Source organism: Anser anser, assembly GCF_964211835.1.
Source record: "Anser anser genome assembly, chromosome: 2".
NCBI lineage: Eukaryota > Metazoa > Chordata > Aves > Anseriformes > Anatidae > Anser > Anser anser.
The window spans coordinates 122,160,649-122,176,203 of NC_139721.1; the positions used below are offsets into that span (position 1 = coordinate 122,160,649).

General features: G+C 46.0%; 1 protein-coding gene across 6 annotated transcripts in view; it reads left to right on the forward strand.

The window, feature by feature from the left end:
* Positions 1-2,459: 2,459 nt before the first annotated feature.
* The window catches only part of THRB (thyroid hormone receptor beta), a 167,070-nt gene continuing 153,974 nt past the window's right edge, over positions 2,460-15,555 (forward strand). Inside the window, exon 1 of one of the 6 annotated variants that reach the window (XM_083824299.1) lies at positions 2,460-2,574. The gene's annotated coding sequence lies outside the window, so the exon portion shown is untranslated. Of the gene's footprint in view, positions 2,575-2,715; positions 5,977-9,287; positions 14,368-15,555 lie in introns of those variants that run through there. The other 5 variants (XM_083824304.1, XM_083824301.1, XM_083824293.1 and 2 more) reach the window with 5 other exon arrangements.

The following is a 15,555-nucleotide window of genomic DNA, read 5'->3' on the forward strand; positions in this document are numbered from 1 at the left end:
ACCAGCAGCTGCGACTTCAGAAAATAAGTATCCATATTTTACATGGACTTCTGTGAAATTAAAGTCATCAATATTGAGGGCATTTGTGAGTTCTTTGGAGTCTGTGCAACACACAGCAAAGTAAGCACTACAGCACGCTTCACGTGATTGCACTGTGTGGCTCAAAGTTTTAGAGTAGTTTTACTCCACTCATGTTTTTAAGGACAAAATCTGAGAATATGTCTTTTTTTTTTTTTTCCCCGAGAAAATACAGAAAGGTACTTCTTTTTTTATTTCTATACTTTCAAAGAAATCATTTGTGACATTACAGAAAATACTGCAACAATCTACGAGGAAGCATGAGTAGCAAAGCTTCAGACACTCCTCCAGACATTGTTTTTCATTACACTGGGCCTTTTCTATGCTAAAATACTTCCCAGTTCCAGCCAGTTGTGTCCTCCTCTATAGTTCCTTGGAGTAGAAGGTATAAAACCGCACCAATAAAACCAAACGTAGATTAGAGGTATTTACTTGCTGCTGGATGGAACTATGGAGTTTCCACAAAACCCCACACCTTTAAGATGTATCTCAGGAAAGGTCTTGAGGACACCATGTTCTCTTGTCTCCTGGTGGTCACCATCCTTGCTCTTGCTCCTGGCTACATCACCCTCTTCGAGTGGTCAGCTGGCTTCCCTTGCCCGCCTACATTAAGATGAAGTTTATGTCATTACTCCCCTTCACCTTGCTCTTTTGTCATTGATCGCTTTTATTTAAGCATCATCCTTCTCCTCATCTTTTGTCCTATAACAGTGCAATTTCATCAGCTCTTTCGCTAACTCATTACAATCCTGACTTACAGACCTTCCCCTTCTGTACAGAGCAACAAGCCGTGTTTGATGTAAATGATGGTATGAGAGATGAAGATGGTTTGATCACACCTTATATATTTCTACTAGGTGAAAAACTGTACATTTATGTAAAAATGAATGTATTTAATTCAGCTCATTACCCCTTGCTATTTTAAAGCATGTAATTTTTGCTTTCTCTGGAGCAAGAACAGTCCTTCCCATTGGTTTTGGAAGACACTGAAACCTTTATAGACCATTGTTTGTTACAGTGAGTCCCAAATTTGGAATATCCATGGGCGTGACTGGGGGAGACCCTCTGCAGCGTACTGCCAACAGTCAGGACCAGAGTATGAGATAACCTTAATAGAGAAGCTTGTCTGCCTGCCTGCACTATTTCCTGCTCGGGTCAATTCACGTTTGTTGAGTTTTGTTGCCATTTGTTCAGTTACATGATTAAATTAATTGCAGTTTAAAATGCATGTTATGTTTTAGCTGGATTACGAAGACGCTGTGTGCTTTTTGTGTAATGGTAATTACACTGCGTACACGAGAAGTTAGACTTTCAATATATTTCAGTGCACTGTAGTCAGATGATTATTCTGATAGTTGAAAGGCACAGATGTTTTTCCAGGACTGGAATTCAGTGGCAACAGCTTTCACCACGTAAACATGATGCTGAAAACGCTGAGGCGCAGCGAGTACATGCAGCCTCCCCGTGCTGCATTTTCAGAGCAGAACAGTGTTGTAAGGGAACAGCGTTCCCGAAGTTTAAACGCTAATGGGACGGTATTTTAATCGTTTTACCACCTTTGAACTGCACTTCTGTCTCAGCTGTGGTATTATTAGCCTGTCTAGTCAAATTAATTGCATCCCCTCGTAGGAGTCATGTAGGCACTTAGCTTATTTATACATTTCCAGTGCAGGCAGCGCTGTGATAGCTAAACTATGCTTTGTCCTTCTCTTTTTTTCTCTCCTTTCTTATTACACGTCAAAAATACTGGTGAGGGAGTTGCAGAGAGAAAAAAAAAAAAGGTGTAATTTCCAGAGCTAATTAAAAGCCGTAAGCCGAACGTGCGTGGATTTTGGGTGCTCAGCAGACGAGCCTCTGCACCCGGCCACCGGTGAAAGAGCAGTAAAACCCGAACCAGAGGCAACCTTTTGCAAACGGGGAGGGACGCGGTGTCCCCCGGGGGCTGGCCCGAAGAGCTCGGCGGGGCTGCAGCCCGCCGCCCCGCCGCCGCTCGCCCAGCGCGGATGGCCCCGCAGGACGGGGCTCGGCGCCCCGAGAGCCGCCTGGGCGCTCCTTCACCAGCCTCAGCCCCTCCGGCGCGCGCCGAGCTGTCCTCAGCGCAACGAATTAATTAATTCATTCATTAATTGCCGAGCGGGGCGGCCGGGTCCCTCCGTGTCACTCCCCGCGGGGACCGCGGGCGCCTCGGGCCTCCCCGCGGCGGCGCCGGGCCGGGGCGCGGGGCCCCTCGGCGCCAGGCCGCGCTGCCATGGCGGCAGCCACCGGGCGCCCGGCCCGGCCCGGCCCGGCCCGGCTCGGCCCGTCCCGGCCGCCTCCCTCCTCCCCCCCTCCCTCCCTTCTCCCTCCCCGTCTCCCTCCCTTCTCCCTCCCTCCCTCCCCGCGTCCTCCCGCGCCGCCTCCCCGCGGGGTCAGCCGGGGACGGCGCCCGCCTCCCGCCGCAGGAAGCGCCGCAGCCGCCCCGGCGCCTCCCGCTCGGCGCTCGCCGGTGGCAGGCAGGTGAGCCGGGCCCCGCCGGGCCCCGCGGCGAGGCGCCGGGGCTCGGGGGGAGCCCCCCGGGGCGGCGGGTGGGGGGCTCCGACGGGGGGCGGCGGGGGGCGGCGGCCGGCGGGGACGGGCTCGGGCTCGGGGGGTTCCCCTCCGCCCTCCGGGCGCGGTGGGCTGGGGGATGCCGCTGGTCCCCTGCCGGCGCCCCGATGGGTGCCCCCCGGCCGCATCCTGCTCCCCCCGGCCCCCGGGCGCAGGTGGCAGGCAGGAGCCGCGCGGGGTGCCGCCGTTTGTTCCTTGTGCTCGTGGCTACGGAGGGCAATCGGCCGGTGTTTTAAGCCCGGCGGGCGCCGCCGGCCTCCCGAAGGCAGCCGGGCGCCCCGCGGAAGCCATGTGCCGCCGGGCGCCCCGGTGCCTCTCGGGGAGCGATGCTCGGCACGGTGCGGGAGGCAGGGATGCGGAGTAACTTCTCCCGAGTGCCAGGGCAACAGGTGGCAGAGCTGAGGAGAGGCTGCTCGTCTGGCATCCTCCTCCACCGGGGCACAGCCTCCCCGCTCGCTCGGACAGCGGCCAAGTGCCGCTGCCTGCGAGAGGCAGGATCCGCTCTTGCGATGTCTTCGATAAGGAGCCGAGAGGCTCGTTTATTTTTATGAGACCAGGAAGGCACCTCTGGGCAAAAAAAAAGAAACGTGTCGCGCTTGTGCCTCAGCCCTGTGAGCAGAGGAGCGGTGCTCGATGAGAAAATGGGGTCTTTTTGGGGTCTGATGCCGCTGCGTGTTCGGAGGCGACTTGTCAGGAAGGAAGCTCTGCTGAGCTGGGCGGCGTGCTCGGTCTGTGCGCGGGGTAGTCGGGAGGTGCGAGAGAGTGAAAAGCAGAGAGAGCCTCGATTAAAGTAAAGCGCTGCAGAACATATCTGTAGGGTAGCTACATCGGCGCTCTTTCACATGTAAGAGACATATTTTCCCCCAGAAACTAAGTATGCTGTAAAGAAAATACTGCGCGGGGTCTGAGAGACTAAACAAGTAGCGAAAGAAAGCAGAAAGATGATAACGTCATTAAAAGCCAGCAGGGTCTACGTTGAGAAGCAGGATTTCCAAAAGGAGTAAGACTTGGTTAACAATTCCAAGCAGAACAGCTTGTTGGTCTGGAAAAGTTTAAGGTCTTGGTCTTTTTCATTGCATCAATAAACATAAAATGAAAATATACAGCTTCTAGTATAAACTCATACTGAGCACTTGACATAAAACTCGAGCAGGACAAATGAAAAGGCATTGTTAGTAATAAAGTCTTGGGAAATGGTATCAGGATATATGAGGGAAATGAAGAAAGACATATTGTCTCGGATTTAAAAAGGAAATCTTTTAAAAATGAGGCCTAGTGGAAGGAAAGAATGGGAACCTGCTAATGCAACAATGCTTTGTTTTTATGGAAAAAGCTGAAATGGAAAACTTTTAAGGAAAAAATGGTTGGGGAAAAAAGTGAAATCCAATGAAATGTCTTCGATAGTAGTGGAAACCTTTCAGTAAAAATAAGTGCTCCAGATAAGATAAAAAAATTTCAGGTTATATTTGAGTTAGTTGACTGGAGTTAGAAGAGTCAAACACAAAAGAAGCAGGTTGGGAGGAGAAAATGATAAATTTATTTTCATCACATGAATCGTCCAGATCTGGAGATCAACCAGAGCACCAGCTCAGAAGAGAGGCAGCTCGTAGGAAAGTCATGGAAAAGAATGGCTAAAAGGGAGTGGGAAACAGAGCATCAGTAGGTAGCTGAACTGTGTCCGATCTTCCTGGAGACTTCTGTCTGGGAGGGAGGGTTGCCGAATTTCTGTCCTAGGGACTCGTGGGATAGTTTTGCTGTGTGGACACCAGATAACACCCTGAGATCTTACTGTTTTATTTTCTGGGCAAACAAAGATGCACTGGAGAAACCTGAGAAATTGTTGAATGCTCTTAAGGCTGATTTTCCAGGAAAGTGAAAAAGATGAAGCAGGAGAAAACAGCTGATATGGAATGGTGTGTCTGCCCTAGTTGGAGGATGTCAGAGGGAAGGCCAAGAAAGTTAACGAGGAAAAACTGAAACTCCCTCACGAGGCACTGCAAGCCAGGAGTGCTCGTAGGAAGTAAAGATTTTCTGTACAGCTGAAAGAAAGACAAAAAGATTCAGAGGCAATTTAGTGGAAGGTATCAGCAACGAGAAGGAGCAACTGTGATAGGGGCTGGTGTTCAGAAGCTCACATACAGCAACATGTACATGACTATTCTGTATGTTACAGAGCATTGTGCAAAGCCCCTGGCACTCTAGAGCCCTTATCAACCCCTTATCAACCTGGGCCTTCCACGCCACAGAAAAATGAGAATTTCATTTAAAAGAATGGGGGAGGCAATTACTGCCTCTGGTTTCTTCATGCACCCAAAGCAGATGTAGAACTTTAAATGTGATGTTTGCCATCAAAAAAAATAAAAAGGAAAAACTGAGGAAAGCTTTTACAGAAAGGCAAAAGCAGTGAAATGTTGCAGTTATGCATAGATAGTTAAAGAAAAGGCATAAATAAATAAAATGAGAAAAACAAAATGTCTGTAGTAAACTTCCTAAGCCCTCCAGGTCAACAAAGCAATTCAGCAGTATTTGCAATCAGTTGTAAATAATGGCAGTCATTCACTACAAGAGGTAGTCTTACATAAGGATACATCCTTACGTAGACCTTACATTTAGGCCTGACCTTGGTTTTCTGAATACACAGCAGTCTGGTTTTGGTGCCTTACGAAGTTCATAATACTTCCATTACAATTCCTCAATTTGCATTTCAAAAAAAGTGCTCTGCAACTGAAAACATTAATTACATCCTTTCTAATCAGTTAATCTTCTGTACTTAGCAGTTTAGTAAAATGTCAGGGAGAATACATGAAACCTATGAAACCTGAGGAAGCTAGGAAACTCAAGCTGGAAGAGGGCTGGAAATGCACCAGATCTTCCAAACATTTTTGGATTTTTATATTAATGGATTAGTGAACAAGTAATGGGAGGAAGAAAGAGAATCCGCACAAAGCTTTCAGCATATTAGCTGAAATATTGCAATTGTGTAGTGGCTATAATTTAAATGAGATATTGAGGAATGTAAAATTGAGTGCCTTATATAAAGGGAATTAGGGATTTTGTTATCATTCTTTTGTGAATTAACATTTTAGCTGTACTTAATAAATGTTAAGAGGTTCAGTCTAGCCATTTTTGGAAAATGACAGAATACAGAAGCCATGTGGCTATTTCAGACAGATGTTTTCCTTTAGGTTTCTAGAGATGGGCGCAAGAGAAACCCTTGCCTTTCTTCTGTATGGCTAGGTCCTGGTGGTTACCTTTGATCAAGCTCGTGGTAAAGTAAAACTTCAGGAAGTTTACCTGTCCTCCTGACAAAAGGTAAGGAGATTTTTGTTGAGAAGTTTGACTTCTGAATGACCATTTCCAGCATGAGTTCAGGGAATATAATACTTTGCGTGGAGATGATTGATGAGATCCAATTTGTATCTAGCCAGCTGAAGACCAAATGGAAGAGAAAACTGAGTAACTAAAATTGATAGGAAGAAACTTAGTGGGTCTGTGCCAACATTGTAATTAAACAGGGTTTGGAGTAGAAAAAGTTTGTAGTAACCTTCTTAATTTTCTTAGTATAATGGCAGGTTAATATCCTTTTAATTAAAAAAAAAAGTTAATAAAAAATAAAAGGGAACTGTAAATAAATAATAAACTAACTAACTAAATAAGCTTAGTAAAGTGGGGCCACTGATATGAAACTACAGAACAAGTGCATATCTAGAATGGAAAACTTAAAAGTTTTTACTATACGGGTGCATGTTTCGTTCTCCTTTGGTCTAGCCAGGGTATGTGGATTTTGGTTCTTTTACCATGCTAGTTTTTTAATTTTTAATTATTGTTTTTCACAATAAGGATGCATGAATTATTTGCTGTTTTGAGATACAATAGGAGATATACTTAGGATCTGAAATCTGTCGTGTCCTCTGGGATTTAGCTGTATGATTTCATTAGATTTAGAGTTACTGCAGTCAGTCTAGAAATGTGCAGATGCTAAACATAATGCAGAATTTTAATTATTGTTTACAGTTAATTAAAATGCTATTTTTGTTTGGTTTGCTTCCCTTTGGCATCTTCAAGTCCTAATTAATTCTTACCTGTGGGTGGTGGGATTAGGATTGGCAGCAACCCGCACCTCGAACAGCCCACCAGCACCTATGGCTGTACATGCAGTAGTCCTGCAGAAGCAGAGATCAAATTCTTGAGAAGTTAGATAAAGGTGGCTATTGTTGTTGTTGCCAAGATTATTTTTATCGTATTGTCAACATATGTGTTAATGTACAAACGTGCAGGTGAGGTACAGAACTCACGAAACTCATAAAAAGGTGAAGACTTGGTATACATGTGAAATTACAGTGCTGAAGACGAGATGTATAGAAAATGTTAAAGGGGAGCCAGTGTTCGCTTGACATATAAAGGAACAGGTTGGCACTGTTCCTTCTGGTGAACTACTCAGTGACATTTATGACACTGATAAAGAAAATCTGTGAGCAAATACGATTATCTGATGTGGTTCAAGAAGCAGCTCTTTGGCACTTCTCTATGGAGGTGGTATTTTCAGGTGCATACCCAGATCGTGATTGAGGGTTTGGTTTGATTTTTTCCCTTTCCTTTCCTATAATGTTGCAGTTGAATCGGAATACTGTAAGTTTTGTTTTGTTTTGGCTTAGAAGTGCTTCTGTAATTGGTTTCTAGAGCTTTCTTGATTTGACCTAATTGGACGTTTTGGAAGGTCGCCAATATACAGACTAGGATTTTGCCAGTTTTCTGTCAATGATTAATAAAGCTCATTTGAAGGATCAATTAGAGTTCCAAAATGAAGATTTTGAACTGGAATTGTTACAAAACCAATGAGTGCTGTTTTATTAATGGGCATTCTCAATGTTGAAGGCTGAAATACGGCACTGCAATGAACTGTAAATGTACATTTCTTTCCAGAGAATCCCCTCCCTTCAGGTGATTATTACATTGTACCAGGAATTCTATGGACAGGATTGAGAAACACTTTCATTTTGCTTCATAATTACATTTTTGGCAAAATTCAAATTGTTGTTTTTAAAAAAATCATTAGACCATTAAAAACTAGTTTTAGCAGGAAAGATTTGTTCAAAGGTGAATTACTAAATTATTTAGCACCATAAAGGCTCTTTATGGTGCTAAAAATGTAAGCGCCGGCTTTCTAAAAAGTCTTTAAAAGAACAAGTAACGGCTATTGATGTCTCTGAAGGACTAGTGAATGTAAAGAAATAAAGTGATATGTTTGGAGGAAGGAAAATCAGGCAATGCATACAGTCATCAGTTTCTAATCATCCTCAACTCCTCCCTGAGCTCTCATTTTTATAAAGATAATTAAAAAGCAAAGTGCAAGTTGTTCAGCCAGTTTTAGCACATCTCTAATTTGTTCATTTCCCTGGTACACGGGTATAGATTTGATGGAAAGTTTTTTTGTTGTTGTTTTTTTTTCTGAAGAGAGGGCTGACACTAGTGGATAAGGTAACAAGCAGGAGGTTCCCACATGTTGGAATTAGCTACTTATCTGTCTCATCCATTGCTTGTTTGTTCACGTTTTGCTCATTCAGATGTATCCTAAAGAAAAGAGATTTCCAGCTATTAGGGTAGCTCCTGTTTCTAATTTGTTCCAGGAGTTCATAGCCGTGGGTCTGAGTGCACCAGGCAGGATCTGTAGGTGTTTACATACTACTTGTCATTGCGATCATAATTAGCTTTTTAATCTTAATGTTACTGGGTTTTGGCTGACCAGGTAACTATGAAACGCATGTCCTCCAATTACATTTATGTTCTTTTCTGCATGGTGAATTCAGAGTGGAAATGATTACGTCTGTCGTTTTTTCATGCCTCCTTGGTGCCACTGTTCAGGTAGTGGTTTCTACCAATAGATGTGTACACAGAGTGCTGTGTGCTGTGTTGCTGTACTTACTCTTCAGGAATAAAACCTAAGCCTTCACTGAAGTACTTTCCTCTGCAAAGATTGACGCACGTTTGGTATCACTGCCACTCTGCTTCAGCAAGCTTATGCTGTGTAAGGTCACTTGAACAGCCAGGGCTTTCGCTCAGGTAGGACTGACTCCTCCTTGGCAGGTTCTACAGAGAGATTTTTCAAGCTGTCCTCCAAAGCATCTTTGGGGATTCCTGGCAGATCAGGTGTTCTAGGGGAAGGAACTGCTTCCTTTTTCAGACACTATTAGCATAAGTATCACAACACGAAGCCCATAATCACACTCAGAAGACGCTTTCCTCTTGTAAATCAGGCAAATCTCGCTTAAATTGGCATTTACTGAAATAGGACTGTTGGAACTGTACCAGTTCTACATATTACACTGAGCAGGTATATATACTACCCTACGTGCTACGCTTGCAGTAAAAAATTGCAAGAGGCATTCTAAAATAACAGAATTACAGTATTATACAATTATAGCATTTCTGCTAGCACCATGGTAATATTTCTTTTCCATACCTTTGAAGAGAACTTGGAAACCAAAATGCTTCAATGAAAACTACATGCCTAAATTATTCAAAAAATCCAACTGTGATTGGATTCGGGATGAAAAAGTAAACTGAGCTCATTCATTCCATGTTTTAGGCCTGCTGAAGTAAAGCTTAGAAAAAGATCGTTAAAGCAAGAGATGGAGAATGAAGTAGAAAGGTGAGAGTGCATTGTTTTACATTTTCACTTACTGAAATGAGTAGATGTCCTGATTTTCTCCAGAGAAGAGATACCAGGCTTCTAAGTTCTGTTCTGAGTTTAGCAGAAAGGTTGAATCTGAATTTCTAGTTTTTATCACTTTATGTTTCCTGGCATCCGTATGTTTCTTGCTAAGTGTTCCATAGTAATGCTCAATTACGAATAACACATTGATTTAGAATACGATGAGCTGCTCATTCCATCAATTAATCCCCCCCACACCTGGTAGTTGAGGTCTGAATGGTCTTAGATTAGGAATGAGAGAATTTGCTAAGCTCTTGCTTCTGTCAGGCCTCCAAAATCAAACCTCTACCCAGCGGGTTTTAGCTTTCCCTCAAAGTAACCCAGTTATAATTATTGCAGCTGCAGGAGTCTTTCCAAGCCCTAATCTTTTAACTGAAACCACAGTGGTTTGGGACAAAAGATCTGGTTTCAATAGGACTTCTGGCCATCTTTCCACTTTACCTTCTTACAGAGCTGCGTTCATGCTTGCTTTGATTTGTGTTGAAGGAGACGTCCCTTATCCACCACTGAAAGGGAGCTGTATGGAAAGCTTTGGTGGTGTCACACCCATTTCAAACTAGAGACTTTTCTGCAGGTCAGTTAAATGCTGTTTCTTCTCGCCTGACAGGATGTCCTCACTACTGTCCCAGTCTCATCCTTTGTCCGTTCCACTCAATGTGAAGGGAGACCTACACATCTGAGATAATGAGCCTGTCATTTGTCATCTACTTTTTCAAATTAATATTAGTTTATTAGTACAGCTTCTGCTGTGTATTTTTATGAAATCCCAACTAGGCCCACTGTCATTTTTGTGAGATTTGGAGTCATAAAAATTGTCATCACAGGTGGCAGCACAAGAATGACCTTGATTATTTCTCCAGAAGATAAGAAGGATGAATGACCATTTTTGTTTACTCAGTAGCCCTTCTAGCCCAGTCGCCTTTGACTGTTGCTGACAAGTAGAGGATGTTCACTGTAAGACTGGAAGAAATAGGATAAGTGTAGAATTTCCTAACTCCTGGCAGTCAGAGGTTATGGGAATTTCCTGAGCCAGAGATTTCACTGGATTGCATCATCATGTTTACTAGCCATTGATAGACTTATTGACCATAAATTGTCTGGTCTGTTTTGAACTTTTTTGAACCTCCACATCATCCTTTGATGACAGTCCAAATAGCCTTTTTTAGTAAAACAGTTTTTGCAATAAAAAAGGAGAATATGCACAAATTCCTATTTAGTCTGGAAGCCTGCTTCAGTGTAGGAGAGCTCAGACTGCCTTCCCAAATACTTTGTTGTTGCAGTTTAGAAACACAGATCTAAAAAATTTTTGGTGATAACTTAATCTTGCTGTTTCTCTTTCCATGCATATTTTGTTGCCCTTGTTCATTTGGTTTTGTGGACTAAGCATTAATATCCTGTGTGCCACGTGCATCCCTGAATAGCTCGAAAAAAATCCCATGCTGGATTTTTCATGCAAAATCAAAAATGGATATTTGTTGAAATGTGTGGTGATGTGAACTGTGCATTGGGAGGTTAGATTGTGCCTCTAGGTTTGTTTCTTTCACTTGCTTTCTTCCTTGTTATTTATTTTTCTTTTCTGTTTGCCTGGATTTTCATACGTCTCTTCTCTTCTCACACATCTGCTGTGGTTCCCTTTGAATTCTGATGATAGAATGGAATTGGATGTCTGTGCAAAAACAAAGTATTATTTCATTAGGTTATTTTTAGGTTCCCCAGAAGTTTTGAAACAGACATAGATTGCACTGTATGGTAAACTGGAAATCGAAGATGGAAAGAGTTACAGTTAAACAATATATAGCATTAGTGGTTTAGTATTGAATTCTTACAGTAAATGGATATTTGCCCCACACAAAGACTATAGGATGTTGGCCAAATACCTTTGGTTACCACTAAAATGTTTCAGTCTTTCATGGCATTTAGAGCAGACTGGCTTCAGCTATCATCAGTAATAAATGGAAGTTACTCTAAAGTCGTTGTATTCAAGTACTACCTGGTGGTTTTGATGTATGCATAAGCACTGGTCATTCATGGTTTAAAGAGGGACCCACATGGGATGCTTATTGTTGTGGTGAGTCACTCCTGGTAGTCCAAAACGTGAATTATGCTTCCCTGATTTCCACATTCACTGTAAGGTTTTTAAAATGAAACAATTTGGATTTTCTTTGCCAAAAGGTAAGGTTCTCATTTAATCAGAAGACTCCACAACAATCTTAAATTACTGAAGCTTTGGGCTGCTGTACCGTAACTGATCTTGTCTTCAAACTCCATTTTCTCGTGCACTGTGGTGCATGCTATTTCAGAGGCTTGAGGAAATGAGAGGTCTGGAAAATTGCAAATAGTAGGGAAAACTGAATGTTTTGTAAGACCCTCCTTGAACAAGTGATTAGGGGCTCCCCTGTCCACCAGATAATGGTGGCCATGTGATTCAGCTGCTGTCTTGTTCTATTGGTCTGTGCTATCTGCCTGCTGGTGGATAAGCAAATAAGTGGCTGCCCCCCAAAAACCAACCAACCAACCAAACCAAAAAAACAACAAAAAAAAAAAACAGTTGAGGTTTTTAATACTTCCAAGAAAGACAAATCCGTTTGTATATGAACGGATTTGCTAAGCAGCCAATCTCAGTTCAAAGATCTATAGGGCAAAACAAGCAAATAACCAGTAAGAAGGAAATCTGCAAGTCGATGGTAGATTCAAGACATCCATTGCCGTTAGAAAGTCCAGCTGAACTAAAGTTCTCCTCTGCCTGCCCACCCCCAATGTGTTGGTTTGGAAGCCAGGCAAAAAATACTTATGATGAAAAGTAAATAGGAATAAAAAGCTGAAATCCACCACAGTACCAAGTACTTTCTTTACGTTAAAATGCAAAAGAAAAAGTACTGTTTCATTGAGAAGAGCCTCACGCCTTGAAAGATTTGCAGATACTCTTCCAGCTCACCTCAGAGCTGGATTTTGTCATATGCGCTCCTGCTCCAGCTTTTGGTCATTTACAGAGGTCAGCGTTAGCTTGCTTTTACATTGAGGGAAGTTTCTGCCTCTTGTGTTTGGGAACAAACTCATGACTCACATGAGTAACTGATGCACTGGGAGTAAAAATGGCTACGGCCATTTTTAGTCATAACGTCACAGAGGGCTTAGGGTCCTGGATCACCTAAATCCGGGGCTCTCTGCTTCACTGGTGTCCAGACCACACGGCTGCACTACCCTATGTCCAGCCTCTTCATTTGTCACTGAAATGCCGTTGGGTCCCCTTCCATCGCTTCCCCCAGTCCTGCCCTACTGCCTGCGAGGGACTTGCAGTCCACGCACGGTAACATCCTCTGGCCAGGCAGGTGGAACGGCTGCAGCTGAGTGAGGAACCGGGAGCAGAGATGTCCTGGTGTTGAGATGCAAAGTCAGTGGCTGGCGGGGCGCTTTGAGACACTGACGTATCCCTTCCTAACCATGTTTTTGTCTTTCGCGGGGAGCAGCACTAGAAGGCGTCACAACGTTGTGCCTGTCGGGTATCCGCAAGCACTTGCCGTTGCCGTCAGTGGATGGTGGTGTGGAGCGGTTCGTGTGACGGGGACGATGACACAACTTAGGGCTCGTATTGTCACCGTCACGTGACGCCGTGTCCCCACATTTCAGTCATTTCAGAGCAGTGCATCACTGCCCCACTGGCTCACTGTGTGCTGTGTTTAGCAGCACGTATTTATGACATGGTGAGCGAAGAATGAAGTTTAACTCATGTCCTTAACTAACCCTTAAGTGAGGGATTAACTGCCTACTGCATTCTTCTACCAAGTATTAATCACTTAGCATTATTTTCATTTTTTAAAAGTCTTTTGTTTCCGTAGTATGTCAGTACACAGTTTGATTTGAAATCACGGGTGTTCAGGGGCTGCTGAAGCATTAGTCATGCCATTACTGCTGTCGGGCTGACAAGGGACCTCTCGTGTTATGGCTTTGGGTGAAGGAAAAACTGCATGCCGATGGGCTGCAGTTCAGTTATCGACGTTCACTCCTTCTTCACAAACCTGTCTTCCTGGCTGTGGTAGAGTTAAAAAATAATTACAAGTTTTTCAAAGGATCACCCACATACACATGGTATGAGAGTTCTTTTCTTTGTTGGTTTCATTTTATTTGTACATGACTCACTCTTGGCAAAATGAGTGAGCCTCATGAGCCTGTAAAAATTCTGTTTGGATTAAGTGATTTGCATTAAATGATTTATAACTGCGAGAAGGGTTTAATATTCCTGTAATTCCTCAAGGAAAAACAAACCGATCTTATTCTTTCAAGTAGCTAGTGCTATCACGCCTGTGCCTTCAGCCGCCATCTTCCTTCCAAGTCGATAGCTGCTAGTGGGACCCTAGGTATTTCCCCTTCCCTCCCCGCCTCACGAATTATGGACCGGATGGTGGTCGGGATGCACTGCCGTCTTCTTCCTAGCACATCCTTCTGAGTGTGACCACAGGTCACAGAACGTATGGCTCCCCCGTACTTGCCACCAGCAGGAAGAAACCTTTCAGCGAGACGTTTCTGAGACCCAACCACCCCAGCTGTGTAGGCCAGCACTGAGGTGCCTCATCCCTGCCTGCTCCCTGTGGGGCTGGCTCCCCAAGCCCAGAGACGGAGGCGCAGCGGGGAGCCGCCAGGTGCCCCACGGCCCCCCGCACCCCTCGGTGTCGTGCTGTGGTGCTGCGTCCCCTCACCGGGGGCACAGAAAGCCCCTCGGCCGCGTGTCTGCCGCCTGAGGTGCCCGCAGGACAGCAGCTGGCAGGCTGCGCTGCCTTCAGCCTCTGGTCGCTCGGAGCCCTCCTCCTCCTCCTCCTCTTCCTCCTCCTCCTCGCCGTGTGCCCGGCCGCCGCGGCGGGATCTTTCCCCCGGCCAGCCCCGCATCGCCGCGGGTGCCCCCGCAGCCCCGCTAAGCGGCGTTGCGTCAGGCCGGGCCGCAGGGCGCCGCGGGCCGGCGGAGGCGCGGCGAGGCGAGGCGGTGGCGGCGGCCGGAGGTGAGCGGCGGGCGGGCGGCGCCGGGGGGCGCAGCGCGGCGGGTGCGCGGCCCCCCGGGAGGGGGGGGGGGAAGCCGGGTCGCGGCGGCGGGCTGCCGGTAAGGGGGCTGGGGGCCGGAGAGTTCGCCCGGTGAAGTTGCGTCCGACTTCCCCGACCGGCAGCCCGCGGAGCGCGGAGGGAGGCTGGCAGGCTGCCCGGGACGGGACGGGACGGGACGGGACGGGACGGGACAGCACGGCACGGCAGCACCTGCTCTGCCCAGCCCGGGGACGGGGCCAGCCGGGACCCCGGCACCGGGGACGGGCACGGCACCGGCAGGGCAGGGGGGGCATGGCGTGCCCGAGGGGCTCCCCGCGGAGCGGAGCGGCTCGGCGCCGAGACAGCGCGCTGGGCTTTTCTGGTTGCTGTTTCCCCAGCTCCCGCTTCGGAATAAAGCTTAGAGGAGAAGCAGAGCAGAGGGTTTGTTATTTATGAGAAATGTCCGTGGGGAGGATGGCGTTTTTGTGATCAGTGCAATGCCATGAGCGAGCGGCGCTGCCTTACGATGGGAGCCTGGGGTTCCCTCCTTTGCTTTGGACAGTATGTCACATAAACCCTTGAACATATAGCCTTTTTAAAACCGACTTGATCGTGGAGAGAAGCTGGGCTAAGTCAGTGGGAAGCACAGCCCTTCGTTTTCTCCTAGAACAGCTGTTGAAGGGACAATAACAACAAACGTTTTGTGAAACTGGATATGCCTACTTCCTTCCTCACCAGACTTTTATTTATTTATTTGTGTTCCTACTAACCGGCTCTAAATCACCCTTCGTAACAGTCCCGGGGCCCTTGAAATGGCCTCAGCCTTCCTTCAGCTAATTATGACCTTCGGGTGAGTCCGTGCGCTCCCCCGTTACTCGCTGACGATGGAGCAATCTGCGGTGAAACCGAGGTCTCCGCCGCGTGATGGTCCCGACGAAACGCCGTCGTTCCATGGCTCTGTCCTGCAAGAGGGGGGACGCAACGATGCGGTTCGTGTCAGCTTTTAGCTGTACGGGCTGTGATGTTCAGAGCTGAAATGGCTTGAACCAAGGTCTGCTAGAGTTGATGGAAACCCCCCAGTGTGATTTTAGGGGGTTTGGATCAAGTCTTGCATGAACTGGTGTCGTGCACGTCATGTCTCCTCTGAACTGGTCAGTGCTTTTGGAATC